General features: G+C 44.9%; 1 pseudogene; it reads right to left on the bottom strand.

Annotated features, from left to right (window-relative positions):
• LOC135892053 (bromodomain-containing protein 4-like) overlaps nt 1–14,875 on the bottom strand; it is a 146,521-nt pseudogene that overhangs the window by 50,953 nt on the left and 80,693 nt on the right.

Below are 14,875 nucleotides of genomic sequence, written 5' to 3'. Positions count from 1 at the left end.
TGAACATTATATGTGTACTAAATAGAACATAATCAAATGTTTTGAAAGACATCACGATATTTATTAATACTTTTCCCATTAAGTCCTTTCAACGACAGATGTCAGAGCACTTTACAATTGAGCTTCACAGCCCCTGGGAAGCCGGTAGCTCATTTTACAGATGGATAAACTAAGGCAAAGAGCTAAAGCAAATTGCCCAAGGTCACCCAAGTCAGTAGAAGAGTTGAGAATGCCCGACTCCTAGTTCCCCCTACTCTAGCCCCTAGACCCGGAGAACACATTACCTGTTCCTGGAGTTCTGCTAGTCGCTGAGCTCGTTCTTCCTCAGAATCATCTGATGAGCTATCGCTATCGGAGGAGCTATCACTGCTGCTATCGCTGGACGAAGGGGGGGCCACCTTGGTTGGGGGTGGCACCACTACTGGAGAGGAGGCTGGAATCATGGGTTCTTCAGGTTCATCTGGCATTTTAGCAAAGCGCATCTCAAAAACATCCTGGGGGAGAAAAACACATTGAAAAATAATGCTAGGTTTGCAAGTACTATACAAATACACATTTACAAGCAGCTCAGCATGTAATAATGATTATTATTCAAGCAACATAAGCACCTGACAAACACAGACAAGCCTTCCTCCTTGAAGGAACGAAGGGAGGACAGACTAAGATTCAATATATGTTCTGTACAGGCTTGGCAGAATTCAACTTCTGATATCGATGTTTATTTTTAAGCATTTTTTGTCCATTTAATTTTTCACAGTTGCAAAAAATTACAAGTTTTAAACTTTTTTTTCCTTCTACTTATCTATTTAAATGTCCACAGTCGCAGGGCAGCATGGGGTGGTCAGTCAATTATTTAATGACAGCAGATGTAGAGATTCAAAAAGTTAAAGCTTTATTACCATTAAAATACAAATTGCCAATATCACATATACAAACAAACAAAGTAAATCTCCTTAAATCAAACAGTTCTCAAGCAGCATTTTTCTTACTTTGCTTATCTGTAACTTTCTATTATCGCTAGAAATATTCAGTTTGTGTGTGTATAGTGAAATTGAGGTTTACTGACATTTACCGATAAAAATCTGAACCTTCAAAGCCTACTTATGTAACTAAATAAGGTAAGAGTGCTGAATTGATGATACTATCTACACAATAAATACTAAGGTGCAGGATGATCAAACCTACTAAAACAGCAGAACAGCTCTATGGATTAGCAAAAAGAAACGTTGATTGTCCAATTCAGGGCAGAAGCTTCCTTATTCAATAAGACAAAGTTCAGAGGGCGCAAACAATTCCTCAAAATTACTTCTAAAGGATAGAATTAAATGTTTTAGCTTCCTTAATTAAAAATAACTTTGAGGCAGCTTAAAGCTTACTACGCTACTATACTACCTCTCTGTTCACTCCTTAACTGATATTTTAAACAAAATTAAAGTCAAAAGGTAAACCTGAGATTTGGAGGATATGGTAGATTGAAGTCCTAAAGAAAAATTACAACTATGCTTGCAGAGTCAAGACCTTAATACAAAACCCAGTACAGAGATATACTGAAATGTTGAAAAAAATCCCCTTACAGAATGGCTAATACTAAATCTGAACAACCAGATGACATGGTTCAATGTGGACACAGGTGCTGAACGGCTGCATTTTATCTCCATTGTTGTTTGGCATTGCAAAATTGCATAATTTTAGCTTCTCTGAAGTCTTATTGTGTTCTTTAAAACCCTGGCAGGCTCTCCACCTGCTCTACAGTACTGGGTTGCTTAGAGTATGGTCGGAAAGGCAACTATGTAAAAAGGCCATCTTCTTACTCGACAGGTCTCTTCCTGTGCGTAATATGTAAGGTTAAGATTTTGTCACTTTTACTAAAAATAACAGTCAGGTTGTGGGCAATAAGCAAAAATTCACAGGAGCCATGACCTCTCTGTGACTTTTACTTAAAATAACGGGGGGGGGGGGGGGGAGAAGGGAGGGAAGGGGAGGGGGGGCAGCTGCTGGGGGTGGTATGACAGCTGGAGCCCCATGGGGGACTGACAGCCCGAGCCCCATTGCCACAGGGGTGGGGGGCACAGCCCTGGCTCCAGACACGAGTGGATGGGGGCAGAGGAGATAGCCATGGCTCCAGCTGCAGGGGAGTGGTGCACAGCCCTGGGTGAATCATAGAATATCAGGGTTGGAAGGGACCTCAGGAGGTCATCTAGTCCAACCCCCTGCTCAAAGCAGGACCAATTCCCAACTAAATCATCCCAGCCAAGGCTTTGTCAAGCCTGACCTTAAAAACCTCTAAGGAAGGAGATTCCACCACCTCCCTAGGTAACCCATTCCAGTGCTTCACCACCCTCCTAGTGAACAGGGTGAAGTTAAAGAAGTCAAGAAGGCCTGGTAAAGTCACAGAATTCATGACTTCCATGACCTCTGTGACTAAATTGTATCCTCAGTAATATATATTGCATCCACTTTAGTGCCAAAATAAGATTTTAATATTGACATTAGTCTTGCAGAGCCAATGGGAGGGAGAAATGGATTTTACCCTGGGTCAGTCATTATCCTCTGAATTGTTAAACAAGTTCTGGTGCAGAATCTTTCTTGCTGACAAATTATATTCAGATATAACCCAAGTTGATTCTCAGATCCCAGATAGTAGGGCTGGCAATTAGGCCTGGTTTATGCTAGGAGGTTATGTCGAATTTAGCAGCGTTAAATCGAATTAACCCTGCACCCGTCCACACAACGAAGCTATTTAGTTCGACATAGAGGTCTCTTAAATTCGACTTCTGTACTCCTCCCCAATGAGGGGAGTAGCGCTAAATTCGACATGGCCATGTCGAATTAGGCTAGGTGTGGATGGAAATCGACGGTAATAGCTCCGGGAGCTATCCCACAGTGCACCACTCTGTTGACGCTCTGGACAGCAGTCCGAGCTCGGATGCTCTGACCAGCCACACAGGAAAAGCCCCGGGAAAATTTGAATTCCTTTTCCTGTCTGGGCAGTTTGAATCTCATTTCCTGTTTGGACATTGTGGCGAGCTCAGCAGCACTGGCAACGATGCAGAGCTCTCCAGCAGAGATGGCCATGCAATCTCAGAATAGAAAGAGGGCCCCAGCATGGACTGATCGGGAAGTCTTGGATCTGATCGCTGTGTGGGGCGATGAGTCCGTGCTTTCCGAGCTGCGATCGAAAAGACGGAATGCAAAGATCTACGAGAAGATCTCAAAAGCCATGAGAGAGAGAGGATACAGCCGGGATGCAACGCAGTGCCGCGTGAAAATCAAGGAGCTGAGACAAGGGTACCAGAAGACCAAAGAGGCAAACGGACGCTCCGGATCCCAGCCCCAGACATGCCGTTTCTATGAGGCACTGCATTCCATCCTAGGTGCGGCTGCCACCACTACCCCACCACTGACCGTGGACTCTGAGGATGAGATATTGTCGACGGCCGCTTCCTCGGAGATGTTAGCGGACGGGGAAGATGAGGAAGGAGATGAGGAGGACGAGGCAGTCGACAGCGCTTACAACGCTGATTTCCCAGACAGCCAGGATCTCTTCATCACCCTCACAGAGACCCCCTACCAACCGTCCCCAGGCGTTAACCCTAACCCAGAATCAGGGGAAGGATCAGTCGGTAAGTGTTTTAAACATGTAAACATTTATTTTGAACAGAACATTCATATTAACAGTGGGTTTTTCATGATTTGTTTGCCCTAGGCGCTTAACGTTTCAGTCCTTGGCAGTGCAACTACTGCAAAAAAATCTAACAATGTCCGGTTTATCATGATTGGTTTGCCCTAGGCGCTCTACTGTTTAGTCCGTGCCAGTGCAGCTACAGTAAAATTCGGTCTATATGTCCGGGGATAGAGCTGAAATCCTCATGGGACATCTCCATGAAGCTCTCCTGGAGGTAATTGGAAAGCCTTTGCATGAGGTTCCTTGGGAGAGCGGCCTTATTGTGTCCTCCGTAGTAGGAAACGTTTCCGCGCCAGGAGATCATCAAGTACTCCGGGATCATTGCCTTGCAGAGCAGGGCGGCATACGGCCCTGGTCTTTGCAGGCTTTCCCGAAGCAGCCGTTCTTTCTCGGTCTCTGAAATCCTCATAAGAGTGATGTCGCTCATGGTGACCTGCTTTGAATTAGGTAGGGGAATGTTAGTATTGGGACTGCTTGCCTGTTCCTTTACAGAATTGTAACCGGCGGTTTACAGCCACGCGGTGGAGGCGGGAGAGGGGCAGCATACAGGGATCTTTCCCTGGGACAGCCGCGAGGGGGTGGGACAGGGGCAGAGTTCATGCTTGCTGGATTGCTGGCAGCAGGAACTGGCCAACGCTAGGAGCATTGCTTTGACCGTGAAAGGAGGCCAGTGCGATTATTAAAGTTTTAAGCAGCCACAAGTCTACGGCTTACCATGTCAGCCTGCTACCCAAATTCCGCTGTCCTGCCCCGCTTCTCTGATCTGCAATGCAAGACCCCAGGCACTGAATGCGAAGGCCGATAATTCGACCTTGTCCATGTGATAGGTGCTGTGCATGGTCTTGTTCACAGGGAAAGACTATGTTCTTTGTTCACAACAAAATTTATCTTTCTGAGGAATTCACTCCCTTTTTCCCATCCCACAGCTGCGACTGTCTCCCGACCTACCCTGGCATCACACTCCCAGAGGCTGGCGCAGATTAGGCGTAGAAAGAAAAGGACATGGGACGACATGTTCTCAGAACTTATGGGCTGCTCCCGAGCTGAGGCAGCCCAGCAGACCCAGTGGAGGGAGAACATGTCCCAAATCCATCGAGCACACATTGAACGGGAGGAGAGGTGGCGGCAGGAAGACCGGCAGGCGACTCAAACGCTGCTTGGACTAATGAGGGAGCAAACGGACACGCTCCGGCGCCTTGTGGATGTTCTGCAGGACCGGAGGCAGGAGGACAGAGCCCCGCTGCAGTCTCTCTCTAACCGCCCTCCCCCGCCACAAAGTCCCATACCCCCCTCACCAAAAGTACCAAGAAGGAGGGGCGGCAGAGTCCGTGAAAACTCTCACTCCACCCCTGCCGACTGCTCAAGGACCAGAAGGCTGTCATTCCCCAAAATTTGATAAGTCCTTTCCTTCCCGCCTCACCCAAGCCCCCGTCCCAGTTTCATCCCCTAACTGTGTAGTTGCTAATAAAAAATACGTTCCTGTTAATTACTGTTTCCATCATGTTCTTTTTGAGGAGAGTCTGTTTGAAGGGGGGGAAGGGGGTTGGTAATTGGACAGGACAGTCACCTTTACCAGGGTACAGACGCGGGGGCAGGTTCAGCAGCAGGTCACACACACATTGCAGTCACTAGGCACCCTGGTCAGTCTGGGAGGTGGTTTTCATGTTCTTGGGGGGGGGGGGGGGGGGCTATGTGTCTTTGTGGCGGGGGAGGGCGGTTAGAGATCTTATGCAGCGGTCCTTATCCTGGATCACAGAGCCATGCAGCAGGGGATCTGTAACCGTCCTCCCCCTGCCACAAAGTCACATAGCCCCCACACACAGAGTCCCGAACAGGAGGGGTGGCAGGCTCCGTTGAAACAACCAGTCCACCAGTGCGGAGCCTGTCATTCCTGGAGTTTAGAAGCGTCCTTTGCATCACTACACTACACCCGCTCCCCACCACAGTCTGCGTCCCAGTTTCAACACTTTACCGCGAAAACAGTAATAAAGAAAACGGTGTTCATTAACAAATTTTCAGTGATTTTATTTTTAAACGTGTGTTGGAAGGGGGGAACGGGGGGAACGGGGTATGTAACTGGAGAGGATAGTGAACATTCACTGGGTAAAGAAATGGGGGCAGGTTCAGCTTCTCTGTAAACAAAACTTAATAGTCACAGGTTACCCTGCTCACTGAGGAACCTAGCTTTCAAAGCCTCCCGGATGCACAGCGCGTCCCGCTGGGCTCTTCTAATCGCACGGCTGTCTGGCTGGGCGTAATCAGCAGCCAGGCTATTTGCCTCAACCTCCCACCCCGCCATAAAGGTCTCACCCTTGCTCTCACAGAGATTGTGGAGCACACAGCAAGCTGCAATAACAATGGGGATATTCGTTTCGCTGAGATCACAGCGAGTCAGTAAGCTTCTCCATCTCCCCTTGAGACGTCCAAAAGCACACTCCACCACCATTCTGCACTTGCTCAGACGGTAGTTGAAGAGTTCTTTTTCACTGTCCAGGGCGCCTGTATAGGGCTTCATGAGCCAGGGCATTAGCGGGTAGGCTGGGTCCCCGAGGATGACTATAGGCATCTCCACATCCCCAACAGTTATTTTGTGGTCCGGGAAGTAAATACCTTCCTGCAGCCGTCTAAACAGACCAGAGTTCCTGGAAACACGAGCGTCATGAACCTTGCCCGGCCATCCGACGTTGATGTTTGTAAAACGTCCCCTATGATTCACCAGTGCTTGCAGCACCATTGAAAAGTAGCCCTTTCGGTTAATGTACTGGCTGGCCTGGTGCTCCGGTCCCAGGATAGGGATGTGAGTTCCATCTATAGCCCCACCACAGTTTGGGAATCCCATCGCGGCGAAGCCATCTATGATGACCTGCACATTTCCCAGGGTCGCTACCTTTGACAGCAGTACCTCAACGATTGCGTTGGCTACTTGCATCACAACAACCCCCACGGTAGATTTGCCCACGCCAAAGTGGTTCGCGACTGACCGGTAGCTGTCTGGCATTGCAAGCTTCCAGAAGGCTATGGCCACTCGCTTCTGGACACTCAGGGCTGCTCGCATCCGGGTGTCCTTGCGCTTCAGGGCAGGGGACAGCAACTCACAAAGTTCCAGGAGAGTTCCCTTCCGCATCCGAAAGTTTCGCAGCCACTGTGATTCATCCCAGACCTGCAGCACTATGCGGTCCCACCAGTCCGTGCTTGTTTCCCGGGCCCAGAATCGCCGTTCCACAGCATCAACATGACCCATTGCCACCATGATGTCCACGGTGCGGGGTCCCGTGCTTTGTGACAGGTCTGTGCCACTCTCAGACTTCATGTCCTCACCGCGCTGCCGTAGCCTCCTCGCCCGATTTCTCAGCATCTGCCTCTGGAAAAGGTGGATGATAAGGTGCGAGGTGTTGACAACGGCCATAACTGCAGCGATGGTCGCAGCAGGCTCCATGCTCGCAGTGCTGTGGCGTCCGCGCTGTCACTGACCAGAAAAGTGCGCGAACTGATTGCCCGCCGGCTCTCTCAGGGAGGGAGGGCGGGAGTGACGGTTGGATGACGACAGTTACCCAAAACCACCCTCGACACATTTTTTTCCCCAGAAGGCATTGTGGGCTCGACCCAGAATTCCAATGGGCAGCGGGGACTGCGGGAACTGTGGGATAGCTGCCCACAGTGCACCGCTTCCAATGTCGACGCTTGCCCCGTTAGTGTGGACTCACAAAGTCGAATTACTGTCCTTAGTGTGGATACACACGTTCGACTTTGTAATATCGATTCCACATATTCGATTTAAGTAAAATCGAACTACTCTCGTAGTGTAGACATACCCTTAGAAACACCATCTTTTTACAGGTAAGGCAAATGAGAGACAGACACACAATGCTATCTGAACTAAATTCTCAGAGCACATCCTAACTGCTCAGTCAGGTAAATAGTGGCTGGGATTTAGTTTTTAAATAAGGCAAATGTAAAAAAGCTCTTCATGGTACAGAGGAGTCCCAAACGCCAACATTTAGTTACTGTGACATGCCAAAGCACCATCCCCACCTAGAGCAAAGGCAGCTGGGGAAACAAAGTTAGTCTAACAGCAGAAGAATCCATTTTAAATATTCTCTAACCCATTTATCATTCAATATGTAAAAACTAAAGCATGACTCTTTAAAAGGGTTATATTTAAAAAATGTAAAAACACGTTTATGGTGAAAAGCCACATAAATGCTACCAATCATAATATTAAGTCTGTATTTGTCAGTTAAGCATGTACTGCTCAGTCATCTCTGCTCAGTCATATTTTTGCATGTTACAAGCAATCTGTGGCTTGTGCCTCAGAACAATTAAGGGGGTAATTCTGCCTGATTGATATGCAGTCATTTTGCTCACATATGGCCTACCTGACTTAGCTATTTAAACATACATTTAAAAGGAAATAACTAGTAGTGGGCCACATTACCATGACATCAAGGTTAAAGGCCCAAATCCAGGACCTTACTGTAAGTCTAGCTACCTTTCTGATATTTTACTTATAATTTCAGAATGCTGAATGCATTAGCTGCCTGGAGACAAACAACGAGGCTATTAGAAATATAAGGCTGTACCATTTAAGTAATTTCCCCAAGATCTGCAATCTGTCTGGAAACTGGACTTTAACCACAATACCCTTGAAGGAAACAATAGGGACAGGGGAGAAATAGTTTAAAAATTGTATTATTTTTTGTTAGTTTGTTTTTAAGACAACTCTTGCATGCTGAAATTTTCTGTGCCAAGTTATACCCTGTACTAACACTTTATTCAGCACAGACAGTTTAAAACAAGAATTATGCAAATACCCTCTTAACAGTACCACTGCAGTGACTGCTGTCTGCCCTCCTTCTTAGCAAAGGTACAAGCTCCATTTCCTAAAGACAATGATTACATCATAACCAGCTGGCTACAGAAAGCAAACACCACCTCAATTACATTTACCACTTGACCAAGCAACCTGCAATTATACTTTAGTGTGAACCAGGGCCCAGAGTCACCTTTATGTGAAACACTGACTTAAATCAATGATATGGCAACTGTAAACTGAGAACATTTAAGAGTCTGATATGAAAGCCTAAAAGTATTTTTCAACATCTGTCCATTTTGTTTGTTTGAATGTTTAACTGCAAAGTTTTTTTTCCTGTAAGATTCCAAAAGACGACATAACCAATGACATAGGATTTTAGCAACACTTGAAACACTCACCATTATCCTTAAGAGGTTGAAAAAACTGAACTTTAGAGACATTCGTTTTTTCTCTCACAAACCTTATGCTGTTTCCCTTTGTGAACTCTCTCACTCTAGCAGAGAGACCAAGATGACCACATCTCAGATTTCTGACTCTTAAGAGAAACAGTTTTGTTTATATGTATTTTCAAGAGCCATAGCCCTTTTACTTTTAAAATCAGATAAACAAGTTTTTTACTTATCAAAATCTTTGTGATTCACATTTGAATCCCTTTCATAGAAAGAGTGAAGGATTTTACAAATAAAACGTAATTTGTGAATAATTTAGATCTGAAGAAAATAAGGGATTTTGTTCATATAACTGCAGCTCTTCTCTTCAACTATATTTATATAGAGAAAGAGTAAATGTGGGTAAAACAAAAATACAATGGTTAGAAACGAAGTTTTGAAATGATAAATATGAAGAACAGCCCTAATTAACTGCTGCAAAAAACAAAACAAAAAAAAGCGGGGGGTGTGGGGGGAGGGCGGGCGCACAAGTTCTCATCTTTCTCTATGACACACTTCTGCTGTCAGGATTTTCAGTACCATCCCTCTATCAAGTTTTGAATGCATTTAAAAGAATAAGGCAAAAATTCACCTTCTGCCTGGAAGTTCAACATTTAACCTATAGAGGTTGTTTTGTGTATGTAAGAGTTTATCTCTTAACTCTACTGTGTATACAACTTAGATTAGAAACTCTTTAGCACAGGGCACATGTCTGCTCATCATGGTGCTATGCATACTGTTGGTATGAAAATAAATATTTACCCATGTATTTACGTAACTCATTTTAATCACTCACCAAATAAAATATGCTGCAGTATAAAAATTTACTATTTAAATATGAAACTATTTTAACACACAGTTAAATAAAATAAATCAATAACCTCATTTCACAAATCAGCTATTAAGCATTATCAAAAATATTTACACAAGAGACTAATGATTCCTTTGAACAACAAACATTTAACAGGACTTTTTAAATAAGGAAACTGAACACAAAACCAACATGCTTTCCCTTCTCCTTTGTCCTCCCTTAGAGTACAGGCAAAGGATCACAGATACGAAATTTGTACTGACTTATATACTAGTCTACTTTGGCTCTTGTACCACACCTGTCACTATGACTTGAATGAAATCCTTTCTTGAAACCTTCCTGCACTTTTAATTCAGTCGCACCCATCTCTGAACTCTCATCAGTCTTGGCCTCAAGAACTTGTATCTGTATGATTTTTTCTCTATATGCTTTTTGTAAATCAAAGTAATTATAGCACCATTTGCTTTCCCATAGACTTTGTATACACTAGATTTTTTGCCAAAATATTCTCTCTGTTGCTACCTCCAGTTCAGCTTCTCAACTTGGTAGCAATGGTAAGTGCACAGGTAACTCCAGGTGTGCATTTACATTTTAACTACCGTATCATCTAACTTTGCTTACAGAAGGTCTAAGAAGATGCAGCGGGGTAGACTGTAGGCTCTTGAGGGGCAGGGACTGCCATTTATTGTGTGTGGATATCTATCACATTAGGGACCCAATCTGTTGACCTTTAAGCACTACCGTAATACAAATTTTGATTAATCATATCATAGGTGGCCACCTAAAGCCCTGTCTGCCCTAACAAGTAGCACGGTTAGTGGCAAGTTTTTGGCAAAAAAAGCCTCGTGCAAACAAGGCTCTAAAGTTCCTGAAGTGCTTCACAAGCTTTACTAATCAGACAACCTTCCCGCCACAAACAAACAAATTGCCTCTGCATCTGAGGTGTTTAACAATGAAAAGCAACACTTTCACAGCAGGTTAATGCAGAAACTGAAAACTACAATTGCCAACTGGATCAAGTAATAATTAAAAATAAAACAGGCAGAAAAAATAATCCAATAAAAGCAGCTTGAAGTTGACACAGACACCATCTAGTGGCAAAAATACATTGTTAACCTATTAACAAAAATTCACTAATTTATATTCAAATACAAGCAAACATCTTTATGAACAGCACAAAATAGTGATCAGAAATGGGCAAAGGGTTAACTAGTCATATCAAAACATGACACTATTGAGCACAGAGCCACAGAAAGAACCAATTTCTAGCACATTCTCAGTGGTTACAGACTGACTTTCCATTTTTAGTATGATGTAGGCGTCTCTTAACGTGCAATTTAAAACCTTATCTATGATCAATCATAATATTCTCAGTTACCAGAGGTCTGCTCAGACCTAATTTTTAGGTCCCGCCCAAGTAGGGTCAAGTCATTTTTTGACCTGACTTCAACCCTGACCCTTCTACTCCATTCCCCTGAACCCGAATTGCGACTGTTGCTGCCTCCTGCCGTGGGGTTGGCACAGAGGCAGCTGCATGCTCTGGTCCTGTCACCCATGCTCTGCTGTGTGTACCCTGCAAAATGAGTATGCTGAGGCATCACAATACCTCTCACACTGCAGCACACACACAGAGTAGCAGATGGTGGCAGACAGCAGGAGTAAGGCACACAGCTGCTGTCACAAATAACCACCACAGGCTGACCTCACAGGCAAGTGGAGAGCCAAACCCAGCTGTCCCAGACTTGACACTTGTAGTCTGGTTCAGACTGGATTGCAGGGCTTAGTATGAAAAACTGTTACTAACCTGTTCCGTAACTACTGTTTGAGATGTGTTGCACATGTCAATTTCGCTTTTGGAGTCTGTATGCCCAGTGCATGGCCATCAAACTTTTTCCTTCAGCAGTACCCGTTTGGTGGCTCAAACTTCCTCTGCTACTGTGCGTCACTGCATGCAGGTATAAAGAGCAGAGCTCCCTCTAGCCCCCTCAGTTCCTTCTTGCCATAACTCCAATGAAGATGGGTACGAGTGCATGTCATGGAATGGACACGTGCGACAGATCTCTAAGAAGAGCAGTTATGGAACAGGTTAGTAACCCTTTTTCTTCTTCGAGTAATTGCACATGTTCATTCCACTCTTGGAGACTCAGAAGCCAGAAGACAGGAAGTGGGATTGGAATCTATTTCAATAAAGATTGGAGAACAACTTGTTCTCCTCTAGCATTGTCTTTGGAGTCTTAAGCACAGCATGTGGATCATGGAGATGTGGACCAAGGACCAGGCTGCCACTACAAATGTCTGCAACTGGGACTTGTGTCAGAAAGGTCGCTGGGGCTGACCGTGACCTCATCAAATGAGCTGTGACATTAGCCAAAGTCATCGTGCATGCATATGCAGGGTGCAATCCAGGAAGAAATTCTCTGGGTGGAGGAGACCTCTTACCGTTTGCCAATGCTACAAACAACTGGAAGGATCTATGAAAGTGACTGATTTGTCCAGAAAAAAGAACAGGAGTACTTGTGGCACCTTAGAGACTAACACATTTATTAGAGCATAAGCTTTCGTGGACTACAGCCCACTTCTTCTACAGAAGTGGGCTGTAGCCCACGAAAGCTTATGCTCTAATAAATGTGTTAGTCTCTAAGGTGCCACAAGTACTCCTGTTCTTTTTGCGGATACAGACTAACACGGCTGCTTCTCTGAAACCTGATTTGTCCAGGTAAAATGGCAAGGCTCTTATGTCCAACATATGCAAATGCTCTTCTACCCAATACCACATATAAGCAGGGAGGAATACTGGCAAATAAATTGGCTGGTTGATGTGGAAAGTGGAAGCCACCTTTGGGACCAACTTCAGATGAGGATGCAGGTAAACCTTGTCCTTAAAGATCATCATCTGTGGAAGTCCCAACATTAATGCCAGCAACTCCCCTGCTCATTTGGCCATGGCTAATAATACTAAAGACTAGACTATGTATATATACACACACGTTATGTTCACAAAGGCTGAGAGAAAGAACTGCTCTGATATAGAACAGAGTTCCAATGAGTGTCATGGGCAATAAAAAGGAACTGAGGGGGGCTACCTTTTATATCTGCATGTAATGGTGAATGGGGTGGGGGCTCAAGCTACTAAGCGAGTACTATAGAGGGAAAAAGTTTCTGACAGCCACGCGCACCAACACCTAGAGTGGAATGCACATGTGTAGTTACTCAAGGAACTATTGTTTATTTGCATACTATATAGACTTTGCATACTATACAGACTTTCATGAAGTCTGTTTTTTCTATTATACACAGATTAGTAGCCAGTGTTGCAAGATTTTACACATTCAGTCTTAACTTTAGCATTTCCTGGCTTCCAAGTGCTTAACTTCGCAATATTGATATTTTCTTAATGTCATTTTTTTGCATGGAGTTTCCTAGCTAAAATTATTTGTATTGAATCTCCAAGCAGGCCAACAAAAAAACAAAACAAACAAACAAAAAAAACCAGTTACCTACCTTTTTGTAAATGTTGTTCTTTCAGATGTGTTGCTCATGTCCATTCCATTCTAGGTGTGTGCATGCCCACATGCACAGTTGGGAGATTTTTGCCTTAGTGGTATCTGTAGGGTCGTCCACGCTCATGTATTGGTATATTAGGCGTTGCCGACCCTGTGCCCTTTCAGTTCCTTCTTACTGCCCATGACGGTTGGTTGGAGCGCCATGTCTTGCATCGCAAGAGTGTTAGTGGTCCTTACAGTCCATTGTTCTGTCTCCTTTGTTGTTAGTTGCTAGGTACTTAATTAGATCTTTAAGTTAAGTGTTAGAGTAGTTGTTTAGAGTCCCGGCTTGGACTGCGCCTCGGAGCGGGGCATGCCCGTGCCCCAGATTTTAAGCCATGTTCATTGTGTAGCCGGCCGATGCCCATTAGTGACTGTTTAAAACGTTTGAGGGAGTCCCACAGAAAGGATAAGTGCAGAATCTGCAAAAACTTTCACCCTCAAACTCAGAAGGAGCGGGATATTTGCTTAAGGGCCCTCCTCATGGAGCTTGCGCTTCGTCCTACCTCTCGATCGGACTCCACGCCTGGTACCTCGATTTGACAGTCCAACTCACATTCTTAGTCCTGGGAGAAGTGCCGGCTGAGCCAACTGGCTGTGACATTCTGGGCTCCAGGAAGGCAAAACGGCTGAGATCTGACTCTGATTGGCTATATACCAGTTCCATAACTTTCTAGCTTCGGCGCACAGGAAAGGGAATCTCTCTCTTCTGGTTGTTATCAAACATGCAAGCCACGTTGTCTGTCATGATTGTGATTGTTTTGCTACTGATGAGGGCAGGAACTCAAGGTAGGCAATCCTTGAGTTCCAACAAATTGATATAGAGACCAGTTGACTGAGGTGACTACCTGCCCTGAGTTATGAGTGAGGGATGGGGGTATATCTCAACAAACAGCGATGCATCTGTTGTCACACTTATTATTGGAGCAGGTTGGATCAACGGGACACCCACACAGACTTTGCATTAATCTTGCCATCAATCCAGAGAGTTCTTCACCTGGAGGGGAACCTTAACCTGTTCGTCCAATAGGTCCCCCTGAATCAGCCCTAAAAGCAGCAGAGGCATAATCTTGCATGCTCGGTCACAAAGGTGCAAACTGTCATATGACCCAGGAGCTGCAAACAGTTCCTTACTGTAGTACAGGGTCTTCCTTGACTTGTCCCAACCAGATGTGACAAAGTTACGAATCTGTATGTGGGAAAGAAGTCCCTGGCTACCAACGAATCCAAATATACCCCTATGAATTGTATTCTCTGTTACAGGGGCTAATGTGAATAATTTTTTTTTTAATGTTTAGCTGGAGACCCAATTCTTGGAGGAGAGGGGGGGCTCTGGATGGAAGTTAGTACCGGTTTGTAAGATCAGCCCTTGACTAACCAGTCGTCAAGATACCAGATGACTAAAATTGCTTCTCACCAAAGGTGAGCAGCTACTACTGCTAAAGCCTTTCAGAATGCCTTTGGGGCCAAACAAAGTCTGAAGAGAAATACTCAGCACTAAAAACAATCCTGGCCCATGGTGAAGTGCAGGTATCCCCTGTGTGCAGGATGTATCTCTAGATGGAAATAGGCAATCTATAGATCGAGGGCCGAAAA

Source organism: Emys orbicularis, chromosome 19 (genome assembly GCF_028017835.1).
Source record: "Emys orbicularis isolate rEmyOrb1 chromosome 19, rEmyOrb1.hap1, whole genome shotgun sequence".
Classification (NCBI taxonomy): domain Eukaryota; kingdom Metazoa; phylum Chordata; order Testudines; family Emydidae; genus Emys; species Emys orbicularis.
This window is presented reverse-complemented; position numbering and strand designations above follow the sequence as displayed.